The sequence below is a fragment of the Myotis daubentonii genome, chromosome 4 (assembly GCF_963259705.1).
Source record: "Myotis daubentonii chromosome 4, mMyoDau2.1, whole genome shotgun sequence".
In the NCBI taxonomy this organism is placed as follows: Eukaryota; Metazoa; Chordata; class Mammalia; order Chiroptera; family Vespertilionidae; genus Myotis; species Myotis daubentonii.
The window spans coordinates 39,627,065-39,642,380 of record NC_081843.1 but is presented as its reverse complement, the minus strand read 5'-3'; the positions used below and the strand labels follow the sequence as shown (position 1 = coordinate 39,642,380).

Here is a 15,316-nt window from a genome sequence, read left to right as displayed (position 1 = left end):
ATTGGTATTATGTTTATCTCTTTTTCTAAAATAAATAATCGTTATTACCTTTGAGAGCTACATACTGCAATAGTTAAAGATGCAGAGATAATGGGGGGATTTGCTTCCAAATAAATAGGAGGTGGGAGGAGTGGGCAGGGATCCAGATGAAACAAGATTGGCTGTGAGTAGATAATCATTCTTCTTTGTAGAGCTCATAAAATTATCATAGTAAGTGGTTGGAAAGTTTTCTAATCACTTATGAAAAAAAGTGGGTACCTTTAATTACTCAGTCAGCTATGATGTAAATTAAATGTTAATCCCAAAACAGTAGACCAGTCTGAGTTTCTCCGATGAAAACTAGGACTGATCTTCAAACATTGCCACTGTTTCTTTGGTCAACGTCACCTAGTTGCATGGGTCATAAAGAAAATGCACACATCCCCTAAAGCTCCTTTACTCAACATTAATTTAAAAAAAAGGGGGGGGGGGGATGTGTTTTCTGAACTCAAGTTTAATGTGACAGAGAGCAGCTCTATACATAGCAGCTCCCTAGCACATGCTGTGGGAGGGAGGGCCTGGTGTGGAGGCGAGAAAGCCGGGTTCTTATTAAGACACTGAAATATGATAAGATCCCTTGTGAAGATGCCACTCCCAGAAACCAGCATTGGGCTGCGCTTAGGAAGACAGGTTGTGGAATAGCTTCTTCCCCTTGAGCCTTCCCTAGGTCCTTCCCGAGGTATAAAATGAAGAAAAGCAATCCTGCTCTCTTTCCGTTTCTTGGAATCTACACTATCTAAGCATTGCCCTTACACAGTCCAGCCAGCTAAGGCCCCGGGCCCTCCCAGCATTGACCAGGAGCTCCTTTGGCCTTAGTAAGACAGACTGCTCTACCTTTCACCCAGTTTCGTGGGAAGAAGCAATGATGCTTCCTCGGTGAAGATGTTTCTTCTTTACCCACACCTTCTGCGGATGGATTTGTCCGATCTTTGTCTGGAAGAATGGAAGGGTGGGCCACTGCCTTGCTAAACTGCCCCTGACTGGTTTAGTCTGAATTTGCCAGAACACGGCCCTACCCCCAGTAGAAAACTTCTCTGGCCTTTCCCAAGCCAGTCTTCCCAAGTCCAGGAATTTCAGGTGAAGTACATGCCTTCCTGTTGCTACTTATACTGTCTGGTGTCGCCAAAAAGGGCTCTGGGCTGGAAATCAGGACGCCTGGCCTCGGGGGCTGGTTTAAGGAACATGAATACTTAAGGGAAATGAGGGGAGCACCTTCCCCCCTAGAGATACAGAGATGTTATTAAACCTAGACCCTGCCCTCCAGGCGCTTGTGGTCTAAGGGCGGGGTGGGGGTGGGGGGTGGGGGGGGGGAGACACAAGTAAACAGTAGCCCATTCATACTTAAACCAAACCCCACATTAAAGTGTGCAGTTTCCAAGCCAAAGCAGTCAGACCTTAGGATAGTGAGGTGGAGCATTTAAAACAAAAGGGGGGGGGCAGTCCTCAGGGCACACAAAAGGCTGGGAGAGGCTTCCCGGGGGAGGCCCCAGCCAGAGCTAAACCTTGGAAGATGAGCAGTGCCTGCCAGGGCCAGGGGAGAGGGCGTGGGCAGCCTGCACTCACCTACAGACAACAGAGAACCAGAGGGCTTTATGGGGTGGGGTTGGAAGAGGATGTGAATATCACATCAGATTTGGGTTTTTCAAAGATCACGGGGCAAAGTGAGTTCCCGTATATATGGGAGGAGGTAAGAAGGGAAGAGGAAATGTCATTCGAGGCGAGGTAGGAGGTGCTGTGGTCCAGGCAAGAGGACCCTACATTGAGGACCCTCGAACAAGCCAACAGCACTGGGAAGGCACGGGAGGGGCATCAGTGGGAAATACTAAGGAGGTAAAATCCGCAGGTCTTGGTGTCTGACTGGATTTGGTGGGAGACGGTCTAAGTGTGAGAGTAATGGAGGTTCCAGTCACTCCGAGTGGTCCCTCAGTGTTCTGGTCTTGGTTTGCTTATTTGTGAAATAGGGATGACGCCTGTCTTGCATACTTGCCTCATAAAGCTGGCGTGAGTGAGGGCTGGTACGGTATCGTGGTGTGGGTGTGCATGTTCTTTGAGAACTGCAATGCGCAGGCAAAGTCATCTGGAAAATCCAGTAGGGAGGAGTGGCCAGGAAGAGGCAGCGAGCGGGTGTTTTCCAAAGGAATATAGTTTCGGCACGGGTAGCGAAAAGGCACGCTGCCAGGGGAGAAATGAAGGACAGGGAATAAGGATGTTAGGTGTTAGGTGTAATATTTTTAAAAATCTATTTAGGCTTACTGCTTATTTCCTTGAAAAGAGTTACTAATTGTCATGTATACTTTACATTCATTCTAATTCTTCTGTCCAGTTATTTCCATTCTCCTTCCTTACACACTGAATCTTTTTATTACGAGTTAGTTGTCTTTAAAAATAGCAGGATAAACATTTCTCTTCATGTGTGGAGTTATTAGTTCTACAATTATTCCATATTTTGATACCTATAATAACAATTATAATATGTAACACATAACAAATAATATGATGATGGTATATGATATTTATATCATTCATTATGTAATTGTGATATAAATATTGAGTAATTCCATATCGGTGACAATAATATATACAAAACACAGGGATAAAGTCCAGGGAAAAACAGATCCAGTAAGAGACACTTAATAGGTTTACTTTCATAAGTAGGTTACCTTAACACTTTACATCTTACAACTTTGAAATAACTAGAAATGCACTCTTTTTATTTATTTATTTATTTATTTATTTATTTATTTTTTGCCAGAGGATAACATGAACTGTTCTTTCCTTAAGTAAGTGTATCTAGTTTGGACATGTTTTGGTGAAACCAAAGCCTTTTACAAATAACTATTTTCTCTAACATGTAGATAACCTATTTTTTTAAAGTGACAGTACCTCTCTTCTCTAGGAGTTGAGTCCCATTAATTTTTCATTAGAAAGGAATCTGGGTTTTAATAATACATGGCATTTAAGCAAAGAGAATGTTCACGTGTGTTAGTGGCACACATACGCCCCTGCCCATCGTGACCACTGCGGGCGATGTGGCGTGAGGGGGACGCTGACGTCAGGGAGACCCCTGTGTGGCAGCCCAGTGAACACACCGAGCTGTCCTCACGCACATGCAGTTCTGAACCATGACAACAGAACACAGGAGACGGAGGAAGTGGCGCTGCTCAGTTTGAGGCGGGGTGGGGGAGGCAAGGGAAAGAGGTTTCTGGAATGCTCTCTGGTGCTATTTTAACTCTGCAGTGTTGCCCACAACCTTGGACTTGTAGCTGTCTGGCTTTTGATTTCCCCCTGTACATGGAACAGAAAGACAGCGTTCCAGGAAATGGAGCTATAAGAGGAAAGAACGCACTTTACTCATCGCAGATGGCAGCCAGGGTGGCAGGAGGCAGCTCCTACCTCCGGATGCTTTAAGTCCAAATGCCTTTTCCAACAGCAGAGGGCCAAAGTAGCATAGCTCGTCTCCATGGAGATGGGAGGGGGGGAGGTTCTCAAAACAAAAGCAAACACTTCTCTCTTCTCAAGTAAGCTTCTAATGGCCCTGGGGTTTTTTTTAGTGTGTGTGTGTGTGTGTGTGTGTGTGTGTGTGTGTTGTTTTTTTAAGCCTTAAATGTTACTGTGCTATTCATAGGTAAAATATTCTCTTCTGGCTAAATACATGTATTTCTGGCATGACACATTCTCTCTCCTCTCTCTCTCTGTCTCTCTCTCTCTCTCTCTCTCCCTCTCCCTTCCTCCCTCCTTCTTCCCCTCCCTCCCTCCCTCTCCCCGTCCCTCCCTCCCTCTCCAAATAAAAGCTGTCATATGTATGGTAACGAGAAGTGAAAGTTAATGCAAGAGGAGATGTGTTAACATAAAAGAACATTCTGCCCATGACGTCTGCTGCCCATCACGTTTACTAGTGATGCCTCCTCTGGGGCGTCTCAGCCTCCTCCCTTTCTCACTTGCCATCTGGTCCTCATTCCTGCTCCTTCCTGGACAAGTACCTCTGACTCGGGTCTCTCTGACATCGCTCTCTTCCAGCACCCCGCTACCAGAAGATACACAGTAATTGTCTCAGGTGTGTCATCCTCATTCATCTGGGCCTCCTCCCAGGAGACCCTGGTTCTCCCTGATTATTTGGAACCGCTCTGCTCCGCTGCGCCCTTATCCCTCCATCCTCATATACTGCTCGCCTCTCAGGTTTTTGTACCTCTTACACCTCTTCTCTTGGGCATTCCCAATAGACGCGTTACTTGTTCTTTCCTTTCTCCTTCCTTATACACTGAGCCTTTTTATTATTTTTGCCTGAAGTCCTTGTCCTCCCAATGTTGTATGATCCTTGGTCCTCTGTTCCTTTAAAGTTCTGAAAAATCCAAATGGAGGCATTAACTTTTTTTTATTCTGGGTTTTTTTAAATACATTTTTATTGATTTCAGAGAGGAAAGGAGAGAGGGGGGGAAACATCAATGATGAGAGCCATTGATCGGCTGCCACCCCACAGTGGGGATCAAGCCCGCAACCCAAGCATGTGCCTTGACTGGGAATCGAACCGTGACCTCCTGGATGATTGGGTGATGCTCAGTCATTGAGCCTTGCAGGCTGGGCTTATTCTGGGCTTATTCTGGATTCCATGCCCTGTCCTTTTTCTCTCCTGTCTTTCTGTTTTGGTAACTTTTTCATTCTACTTTTTAAATCTAGTTTTTTGCCAAACACATCCTTCAGGCCAAATGCCTCAATTAAATAGATGTCCTCTAATATATCTTAGGAATAGAAAAGTGACTTATTTTGACATTCAGCAATTGCTGATTTGGAAGCTGTTTTGAAGAACCACTTTTTTAAAAAATATATTTTATTGATTTTTTTACAGAGAGGAAGGGAGAGGGATAAAGAGTTAGAAACATCGATGAGAGAGAAACATCGATCAGCTGCCTCCTGCACACCTTCTACTGGGAATGTGCCCGCAACCCAGGTACATGCCCTTGACCGGAGTTGAACCTGGGACCTTTCAGTCCACAGACCGACGCTCTATCCACTGAGCCACACCGGTTAGGGCTTGAAGAACCACTTTGAAAAAGGAGTGAAAATAAAAGAAGGAGAAAAGGAGTAAAGACAGAAATACAAAAAAAGAATACTTAAAGTCCCTGCCCCTAAGAAAATTATATTCTGGTTTGAAGGACATATTAAATATATATATTTTAGAAATGTTGTTAGCAGTGAGCACTACAACATGCCCAATAATGTGTGTGTGATGAGGCTGTAATACAAAAAGGCACTCACATCCGAGCATCAATCTACCTTCTCTGGGAATTGGAAAAGTCAGTGACCGCCTCCTTGATGCATTTTCTTTTATTGTTTCCTAATGATGCTTGGTCTCAAAATACCACTGCTGAGAAGTGTTTTAGTTTGATTATGATTTTGCTTACAGTTGTTTCTTCCAACAGTGGAGACAGTATGATCAAGTTTCCATATGGTTTCAAATTATTGCTCATCTAACTAATCATCAGTTTGAGAACTAAATTTGCACACGTGGTGATTCAGTGAAAAGATGGCCTGTCCAACCTTCAACATGGCCCTCTTCCGAAAGAACCGGTAAATCTTGGGAAGGTGTTCACCACATAGACAAAATACATGCCCAAGCCCAATATTCAATGCTGAGCATTGTCCTGTACTGCAAATACACTCAAATTTGTCTGATTCACAAGTAGTAATTGCACAATTTCTTACGTCCAGACATTGGGGCCAATATCAGAAGGGTATATAACCTGGCGTGGAACAGTGGATAGTGGTGGGCAGTTAGGAAGGATCAGAGAGGATATTCCAGGCCAGAACAAGAGCCAGTGTGCAAGGTGACGCATGGTGTAGGCGAGGCCGTGGTGAGAAGACCAACATAGCGGGCATGGAGAATTCCTTCTGAAAAGTAGAGGGAGGCTGAAAGCTCTGGAGGGCCTTGGCTCATCTCCAGATGCCTTAACGTGATGCTCAATGGACAGCCATTGTTGGTTCTGGACCAATGGCCTGACATAATGGAGGCAGTGTCTCAGGAGGATGAATCGGGCATTGATGTCCCAGAGACTTGCAGAGGGAGACCCTGGAGGTCACTGCTGTGTGTTCCAGGGGTCACAGGGGAACGTCCGCAGCTGTCCTCTCTGCTGACTTCATCTTATACCAGCAACAAAGCCCTTGTGGGGTGTGTGTTTTAATATACACTTGTTTGAGTTGGGTTTCTATCCTCTCAGAATCAGAATCCTGACATTTAAACACTTTGCGGGGTTGAGTTGCCTTAGGCTTTGAAAGAAAAGCAATGATTTAGGAAAATAGAATCGGGAGTAGATGTAAGGTGGGAATGAATAACGTGCTTGTTCACGGAGCAGTGACTCGTCCACTCGCATGAGCACAGTGAGGGCTCTGTGCGACCAGGTTAAAGAGGTGCGGGGAGTCGGTTGGTGGCCTGCTCTAAGCCATTTGCCCAGCCCGGTGTTCAGCTGAGCTTTAGGTATTGCTCTTTGCCATGGCCATATGCTTGGGCCTCAATAGAAATAGTATCCAACCGGCAGACCCCTGCCCCTGCAATATCAGATATTCTTTTTGTTGTTCTTTTGGGCTCTTTTGGTTTTTGATACAGTTTACCACCTGCTAACAATGTAAGTCTATTATACTAAAACTAGATTAGCAAACTCCCTCCCATGTCTCCTCTTGTATTCCCCGTAACTGTTCATGGCAAGGCTGCCTTCTCCATCCCCCAGATAACCTTGGGGTTATCTTGGATGTTCCTCTCCATTGCTTGCTCTCTGTACTCCGGCTGGTGGTATCTCTGGGTCATCTCTCCAGTACAGTCTCTGCTTCTTGCCATCAAATCTGTCCCCCTTATCTGCCTCCAGCCTCTTTCCCCTAACCTCTGCTGTTTTTGTACACAGATTCGAAGAAGCACACATCTCATCCAGGCCCCCCCCCCCCGCCCCCGCCATGTATGTGTGGGAAAAGGTGGGCACTTAATATCCCATTATCCCATTCCTTCTGTTTAAAAGTCTTCTATTAATCCCGACTGTGAACCAAGTGAAGTATGAAAATAGCCCTGTCTCTTTAGGAATCAAACTTCACAAGAACCTAATTTCTGCTGCTTTCTGCTCCCTGGACTCCCGATGAAACCGAAGTGCTAGATTTCCTTGTGCGTGTGGCTCTTCCTTGTCTGCGTGCTTTACTTCTGCGTTTCCTTGTATTTTTCGTGCCCTTTTGGTATCTCCACACGTGCACATTGTATGCCCCCAGCTCAAATGTCAATCCTTCACAAGAAGCTTTGCACAAATACAGTGTTTCTTTGGGCAGAGAGGTGGCACAGATGACTAATGAAAACAATTTTCCGGCTCATAGTTTTTTCTTTATAATGGAAGATTTTGATTTTTCCATCCACAGGAACTGTTTTTTGTTGTTGGTTTTTTATTGGTATTGAATAGGACAAGTAGAAATGTAATGTACACGTCTGTATCTCAGTAGAAATACAGTTACAATCTTTTTTAAAGACATCTTGACCCACCTCCACACAAGCTCATGCTTGTTTCTGCCACAAAACTTCCCTGTTTCTGCTCTTTACAAATAGAAGAGATTTCTGAATTCCCAAGATTCTTTATGGGAGATGCCCCTTACAACCTATATTGTGCTTTATTTATGCGATAAACCAATAACAGAGGCTAAGTCCTTTGAGAGCACAGCACCTGGCATTTATCTACACATGGCAGGAACTCAAACATTCAAAGATAGTAATTCCACCTGTTTTGGATGTACTCTGAATTTTACATCTTCTCTATGAGTATATTAATAAATATGTTTTATAAATATTTATCAAAACAATATAGTACGTTAAAGTATATAATGAACTCAGTCCCCTTTCCCATTCTCCATCTGGCTCCCAGTAGCTTTAACTACCTGATTTTAGGTGTAGTGGTTATTTTATTATCTATAAAAATATATGCATCCTGCTCTTTCTTACTAATTTTGAACCTTATCTCCCAACTTCCTGTTTTGATGGAACATAAGATTCAACTCACGCTAGCTCCCTGCCTCCCTCTTCCCACTCCCAGTTTTAAATAGGCATACCACTCTTTCCTATTTCCATTCGTTTATGTCTTAGAAAAATACATCAACCTAAATCTCTTGTTAAATCAATTTGACTCCAGACCTTCTAGGATTTTAGTAACCTCTGCCTTTCTTTCACTCTTTTCTGGCTCATATTTTTTCTTTAATAATACTGTCTCCTTTTTTTTCTATTGAAAATTTCTATTCATTTGATACAGAAATGGCTGGCTTAAACATGTCTTCTTGTTCGCCCTCACTTTTTCTCTTTTTTGTATTTCTGTATCTTGATGCTATCTTCCAAACCTTTGGTTAAATATATAGGTCTGATTGAGAAGAGAGGAGGGAGAGGGCCACGTGATTGTAGGGGGGTGGGGGGTAGGGGGTGGGGAGCGGGGGTAGAGCATTCCAGGCAGAGGGAACAGCCAGTGTCCGGGTTTTCTCGTGGGGAGTGGCGGGAAAGAGGGGGATCAGAGAGATCAGGATGGACGGACAGGGACGTCACAAAGTGCCTATAGACTATTAGGCTCTGGACTCAGAGAATTGAGGGGTTAAGGAAGGTTTCCTTTTCCACAACATTGTAATCTGATGTATGGGCCCTGCCCTCTTTCTCTGAAGATATTAATTCAAAGGCTTGGTGGTGTTTTTCTTGTATTGAGTTTTCTCCTGTTCTCTCAAGTCAGTTTCCGAAGAATTTTACCTTCTTGTTGATTTATCTGGGTCTTTTCTTTAAGACTTCAGATTTCTTCGAATATCTGGCAATGCTTTGTTGTCATTTCATAGTTAGAATAAATGAGGGACTAGAGCAGGCTTGGAGAAACATGGGTAGGGAGCTGGCACTTCGCCGGGAGACGCCCTCATTCAGAACAAGGATGAGAAGGATTTACTCTGGGGCTCCACCCTCTATACCAGGTACCCTGGTTTTCTGCACCTAAGTTCCGTTTTTAATGGACAGCCCTTCTGATATTTTCCCCCCCAGGGGCTAAGTACCTGACCTGGCAAGAGTGGGTGAGGGAGTCAGGGATTTCTCACCAAACACCTTCAAGGTAATCAGCTGTTTCATCAATTTATAGCATCCTCCTCCTGTAGCCCCTCCTGGAATCTGACAGACACATCACTTTTCTCTGTCCTGGGTGCCCCTCTTCTCAACTACAGCTTCCTCTACTTTGCTGCAAGAGTTAAATTGGACTTTACTTTCTACTTTCCATTTCCCAGAAGTTTCACTCTTCTGTTTACAGTTCCCCGCCAGTGTTGTAGCAGGAGGGTTATTACTTCTTTTATAAATACTCAGGCAGGAGGGGCAGACATTGTGTTCCTGATCTCCTTCTCAAACTGGAAGCCTGTCCTGCTCCACTGTAGGTTTTGCTAAAGCCGAAGAATACAGTGTTTGGTATTCCTTTTTTTTTTCTATCTGCCATATGCCTATCAAGGAAAACAAAAGTTAATTTGTCATTAACATTTTATTTTAACATTATACTGACCCCTAATATCTGCTTAACTTCTTCTAAATGCTAAAATTATTCTTTTAAAAAGTCAATTCTAGAATATTGCCAAGAATATTGCAGTTGTGATAAGAATTGTTTTCCCCAAATGTTTTCATCAACGGCCCACTAGAAAAATTGGCAAAATGTATATAGAGGCTAATTTACAAAACTGAAAAATTTTTAAAATCTTGAACATATAAAAATAGTACACTCAGTCTTATTCATAAGGAGAGACATGCAAATGTCAAAACTATAACAGGATTTTTTTTTAAGTTTAGCACCTTGTTAGTAAGAATGTATAAGCACTGTTATACAGAGTCTCTCTCTGGGAGAACATTTAGATGGGTCACAAACCCTCTACTGGGGGCAACTTAGTGAGAACTATAAAATTTTAAAAGTATGTACTTCTTGATGTATTTAACTTTATTTTTGTTGCTGACACTGTTACAGATGTCCCTCATTTTCCCCCCCTTTGCCCACTCCCACCCAGCCCCTGACGCCCCTTCCCTCCGGCCATCAACACACTGTTGTCTGTGTCCATGGGCTATGCATATTTGTTCTTTGGCTAATCCCGTCATCTTCTTTCATCCAGCCCCCCCATCCCCCTCCCCTCTGACAGCTGTCAGTGAGTTCCGTGTATCCGTGCCTCTGTTTCTATTTTGTTAGTTAGTTTGTTTTGTTCACTAGATTCCACAGGAGGTAAGGTGATATGGTGTTTGTCTTTCTCTGACTGGCTCATACAATTACGTACATTTTGACACAGTCCCATTTCCAGGAAATTGTCCTATGGAAAATTTCGCGCACATGATAAACATACGAGGACGTTTGTTGTGGTGGTGTTTATATTTGTAGCAAGACTGAAATCCACCTAAATGCCCATCAATAAGGAACTGGTTAGATTATGATCCACGCATTACAGTGAACTCTGTGCAGTCGTTAAGAAGAATGAGGAAACGTGTGTGGTGTTAGGAAAAGCACCGAGACACAGTAAGTTAAACACAAAACAAACAGGTAGAGAATAGCAGGCTCACACGCTCATGCACACAGACTCCCAGAAGGACACACAGGGGCTGGGACGGCAGGAGGAGGTACCTCTGGAGAGAAACGGGGGCCCCATGAGACACAGGTAGAAGGGAGATTTGTTTCCATTTGTAACTTTTGAGTGGTGCACTTATGCCTTTAGCACCTATTCAGAAATAAATGTGTAGGTAGATAACGAAGGAAAATGTATATTGTATGAGAATAGTGAGTGAAAGGCCCTTCTTCCTGCCTTAAAAATCGAGTTGGGAGATTCTGAGTTTACTTTGCAGGTGGGGAGGCTGAGGGGTTGGGGAGGCCCTGGTCTCCATCACACCCCCGAACCTGACGCACCCCGTTCTGCTTCCCTTTTTCGGTCCGTGTGACTGATGTCTCTGCACTGGGGCTGCTGCCCCGTGGTCCCCGGCACCTTCGTCTGCCCCCGGAGCCCGTCTCCTTGCTTCCCAAGTGTTGCCGCCCTGGCCTGCCTGCCGTGGAGCCACTAAGCAGGCAGCACCCGAAACCCAGGGTCTGCCCGGCCCCAGGCCTTGGTCCGTCCACGTCCACGTGCAGCCCTGTTTTCAGTGCAGGGTTTCGGCCACAGTGGCCTGTCGCAGACCTGGCCTGACTCACGGCGGTCCCCGGGCGACGAGCTTATCCCAGCGAGGTCCTCTGCGGGAACATATCCCACCTTCAAGTCACTTCTAAACCTTTGTTGGTCAAGACTGTGGTCTTAGGAAATGGTGATCAGGGATTTTAAAAATGATAATGGATGTAAAACTACCATCACCTGTCCTATCCTAAGGGAGTTTAGTGACAGGTTTTATGCCCCAGCCTAGACTAACTTAACATGAAGGTAGACTCACACACGGGTGTTTGCCGCTGTAATTGGAAAGGAGCACAGCTTCCCGGCTGAGCCTCAGGCAGGCTCTTGTTTTCAGGTTCCTGCGATGCAGCTTAGTCATCGCTGAGCCCAGTAGCTGCTTGTGTGACTTGCGTGTGATGATGCCTGGATACAACACGTTCTCGGCAGGAGGGGCGGCGGGGGGTTTGTGTGTCCGGAGAACAGAGTCTCTCTCTGGGAGGAATAAGAGTGGACCCATATAAGAATTCTAATTCTGAATCTTCGTGAAATCCAAATCACGTTCTCATCCGATCCGTGAGGCCTGGGAATGGACAGACGTTGGGCTGATAGGCGCGGTCTGACCTGTTTTGTATTTACAGGTTGTGTGACAGTGGGGGGCAGCATCTCAGTGGAGCAAGCACTTCCCAGCGGGGAACACAAATGCGGTCCCCTGATAGGGGCGTCAGGCTCGGTTGGTGTGAGCACGACTGTCTCACGGCTCTGAAATTCCTACTGAAAAGCTTTCAGGGCCCATATGGATGCTTGAATGGGTTGGAGGTGGGAGAGGAAAGAACCACCGTGGCCCAGGGGAAGGTGGGCCCTGTGCTCCAGCATCGTCGGCTGCTCCGCGGCTCCTTGTAGCTGTCACTCACTCCTCTCTCCCGCTTGCCCCGCTCCGAGCATCCTGCCCTGTCAGCAGGGACTTGTCCAAAAACATTGTTGAAAGAGGAGGACTGGCTTTTTTTTTTTTAAGCTTAGCTGTGTTAACTCTTTAGTTAGTGTCCCTGAAAGGGCCTTGCTTTGTTTTTTTTGTTTTTTTAAAGCAAAACTGATGCCTTTATTTTCATGATTTAAATGAGACGTGTTATTTCATCTCCACCGCCCACTTCCCTGACAGTAACTTAGTTACTGAGAGGCCAGGAAGCATTCCGCCCCATCCCACACTCTGCTCCTCAGACAGAAGTCTCCACCGTTTGACTTCTGCATAGTTTCATCTGCTGCTGACGGCCTCTGAGGGTCGAGGGTTTGCGGAATAATCTCTCCTATTGGTAGGAATTAGCTTGCTTCAGTTTCCGTAGCATCTTTAAGTAAAACAAACAAACAAACAAAGACTAAAATTGAGTTGGTCCCTAGATGAACTTCACTGACTCTTTGAGATGCTACAGAATGACTCCCACGTCGGTCAACACACATAAATGACCACCATGAACAAAATGCTGAGCTAAGTGCAGTGGAGGGGGATGGAGGGGGAGGAGGAAGACATAAGTTCCCTGCTTTTAAGGAGTTTATTTAGCCTAGTAGTTGGCCAAGCCGTTTGAGAGGAAGAAGTTAACAGAACAAGGCACTCGTTAAATCGGGGCCTGGTGAGTGATCAAGCCGGCAGCAGCAGAGCCGAGACCACTGGGTTAGACGGCTCTGTGGAGCCAGTGCGCACCACCCCAGGGCCTTCAAGGACAGACCCAGCACTGGAGGCCAAGTGCAAGTGTAAGGAAAAGTGGGGTGGACACTAACTAGAAAGAAGCCAGTTAACTTGAGCAGACCTGTGTGTTCTGTCCTTAAGAGGCACGGCTTGGTGGGTTGACAGGTGTGCACCGCACCTTCTCAGGGCTGAGCCGGGCCCTGAACCAGGACCACCACAGGGCAAAGCACTCAGCGCCCTGCCCTGCGCACAGGTGCCTGCCCAGCTGGGGCCAGGAGAGGCAGGAACACAGCCAGCTTTGCTTCCTAGCACCTTGGTGCTGGGCTAAGCAAGGGGCACCTTATCTCTGCCAGGCTGTGTACCGGGGGGGGGGGGGGCTCCATCCAAACAGAGAGGCCCCTCTTTATTGTGGGGGTGAGGTGGCTCTTGCTAAGGGCACACAGGTACTGCCCGGGACAACGGCGGCTCTGCCTCTGAGTCTTAATCTGGCCCGGCCTGAAATGCAGTAAATATTTGAATAACAGCTGAGATGGATTGTTGAAGTTCCACGGACACTGGTCGCCCTACTTCAGGAGGGACTCTCGTGTGGGTTTCTGCCTGATGCCGCTGAAGCAGGGGTTCTCAACCTTCCTAATGCCGCGACCCTTTAATATAGTTCCTCATGTTGTGGTGACCCCCAACCATAAAATTATTTTTGTTGCTACTTCATAATTTTGCTACTGTTATGAATCGTAATGTAAATATCTGATATGCAGGATGTATTTTCATTGTTACAAATTGAACATCATTAAAGCATAGTGATTAATCACAAAAACAATATGTAATTATATATGTGGTCTTAGGCAACCCCTGTGAAAGGGTCATTCGACCCCCAAAGGGGTCGTGACCCACAGGTTGAGAACCGCTGTACTGAAGGAAGGATGCTGTGTGTACCCTGGGGGCAGAGGGGAAAGGCAGAGATAGGCTTGAAGGCCCCTTAGCAGTTCTAAAATGCTTTTAAACTTGATGCTAAATTTAAGTAAAGTCCTCTCTTTGAAACCAAAGCAGTGTTTTCCTGTTGCTATTTCAAGGCTCTCCACATCCCTTCTGTCACACGATGCAGTTCGGTTATGGACTGAGGCCCTTTATAAGAGTTCTAAGTCCTTTGAAAGGGACTGAGGAAGTAGAGGGCTGGGCCTTTGTCCCCAAATAGGTATCTGTTTAGGAAAAGAGAAATGCTAACTACCAAATGGGAGCACCAGCCATCGGTGGGGATTATTCATGGATCCCTTGGCAGAGATACTTGGCCTTGATTTTGACACCACAATGGAATTTTCACGCGCGGTAAAATGTGGTAAATCAGCAACCGCAAAGCTTAACCTAACCAGTAACCCTTCCTGCCTGCGTGTTCATTGGCAGGTGAAGATACCGAAGGGTGCTAAGTTCGGGTTAAAATGAGCTAAACTGTCATAGCAATGCGATGTTAATATGCCTTCCCTCACACATGCTCAGCCACCATGGGGTTCTCACATTCTCAGAAGTGTGTTCTGTGAGTTCTTTGCTGTGCAGGCTGACACCCAGGAAGGTCTGACCCATGAACAACACCTGTATTCTCCCTCCCCTGGTTCCTGCCTCTCCTCTTCCCACCTGGAAGTGGTGTCTTCTGTTCCTGAGGTTGAGGGGCCACTGATCACCTCCATCCTCAGTGATTCGGTGTGCAGACCCTCTTGACTGACTTTCCTCTCTATTCCCTCTTCACCAAGGTCAAAACTAGTCTTCCAAAAGCCTACTGATCGGGACTATATACCACCAGTGTCCCAGACTCTGGGTCAGGATAAAAATCAGTCAGATTCCCAGCCCACCTGAATTGAATTTCTTGCACTGAAGAGCTAATAAGGGGGTTAGATGGATAGATAGGTGGTTGCATGGGAGGGAGACAGACAGAGACCTATCAGATGGACAGACCTGAGTTTGAGTCCCAACTCAGACAAATGCTAGTTCTGCAAACTTGGGTAAGATAGTTACTGTCTGAGAGCCTCAGATTCCACATCTGTCACATGGGGAAATAATCCCACCTAGCCTGGGTGGGTGGTTGTGCCGACAGGTGAGAGACTGCCACTTGCCTAAGAGGTGCTTGCTTAAATAACAACAACCCAAAGTGGGGCCCGGATAACTACAACAGAAGGTGACTAAGTGACACAAGCCAGGCAAACAAAGAGCCGCGGGGTTTCCCAGCAGGAAGGCGCACACCTGGCTGAGGGCTGGGAGTGCGTGTGCGCAGGGGCCCTCCCAGCCTCCAGGTGATCTGCACTCTGCGCGGGGAGGCAGGGCAGAGCCGGCCCGGCGCAGACCTGGGAGGCAGCAAGTCCTCACAGAGTCCGCTGTTTACCTGCTGAAGCCCGCCGAGCGGGGTTGCAATGGAGGTTTGGAAAGGGCACAGCCGCCCCAGTTGACCTCAGCCTGTTGGTGGGGACGGAGGAGCATTCCATG

The 15,316-nt window shown here is 46.1% G+C and overlaps 1 protein-coding gene across 6 annotated transcripts in view; it reads left to right on the top strand.

The window, feature by feature from the left end:
* Positions 1-15,316, top strand: part of GRAMD2B (GRAM domain containing 2B) — a 102,630-nt gene that overhangs the window by 60,383 nt on the left and 26,931 nt on the right. The gene's annotated exons all lie outside the window — the stretch shown is intronic.